Source organism: Sinocyclocheilus anshuiensis, unplaced genomic scaffold (genome assembly GCF_001515605.1).
Source record: "Sinocyclocheilus anshuiensis isolate Anshui unplaced genomic scaffold, SAMN03320099.WGS_v1.1 scaffold1973, whole genome shotgun sequence".
Taxonomy (NCBI): Eukaryota; Metazoa; Chordata; class Actinopteri; order Cypriniformes; family Cyprinidae; genus Sinocyclocheilus; species Sinocyclocheilus anshuiensis.
Genome location: NW_015538051.1, coordinates 33,347 through 34,088, shown reverse-complemented (window position 1 = coordinate 34,088; position 742 = coordinate 33,347). Strand labels below are relative to the sequence as shown.

The window sequence follows — 742 nt, the reverse complement described above, 5'->3', positions numbered from 1 at the left end:
ACCGGCTCTTATCATCTGATTGTGGTTGTATCTCTCTATTAGTGCTATTGGATCTTAGCGCTGCATTCGACACTATTAACCACAACATTCTTTTGCATAGACTAGAAAACTTTGTTGGTATTAATCGAAGTGCATTAGCATGGTTCAAATCGTACTTACTGTATATGACCGCCATCAATTAGTAGCAGTGAATGAAGAGGTATCATATCAATCACAAGTGTAGTATGGAGTACCTCAAGGCTCACCCGTGGGATACCATGAAAATGAATATAAGTTCAATAAATTACCTTTCTGCCAGTTTTCACCGTTGATAACATTGATTTAGAGCTAAAATGACATGCCGTAGTATGCGGAAGTCTTTTTGTCGGGTGCTGTTGCCATGGTGAATCGTAATTTCGGAGCGCCATTGATCATGGCTTTTCAAAGTCGTGGTGCACGCGCTAAACTTGCGCGCTACTAGGGCCGTTACTCTTCACACTTTACATGTTACCCTTGGGAGATATCCTCAGGAAACACGGTGTTAGCTTTCACTGTTATGCTGATGATACTCAGCTCTATATTTCTTCGCAGGCCGGCGAAACATACCAATTTGAAAAACTAGCGGAATGCATAGTCGATATAAAAAACGGGATGATGAGTAATTTCTTACTGCTAAATTCTGAAAACACAGAGGTGTTAATTATAGGACCTAAAAACTCTGCATGTAATAACCTAGAACACTGTCTAACACTTGATGGCTGCT

At 40.4% G+C, this 742-nt stretch overlaps 1 protein-coding gene across 1 annotated transcript in view; it reads right to left on the bottom strand.

Annotated features, from left to right (window-relative positions):
* The window catches only part of LOC107681864 (gastrula zinc finger protein XlCGF57.1-like), an 83,620-nt gene that overhangs the window by 76,965 nt on the left and 5,913 nt on the right, over positions 1-742 (bottom strand). The window lies entirely within an intron of this gene.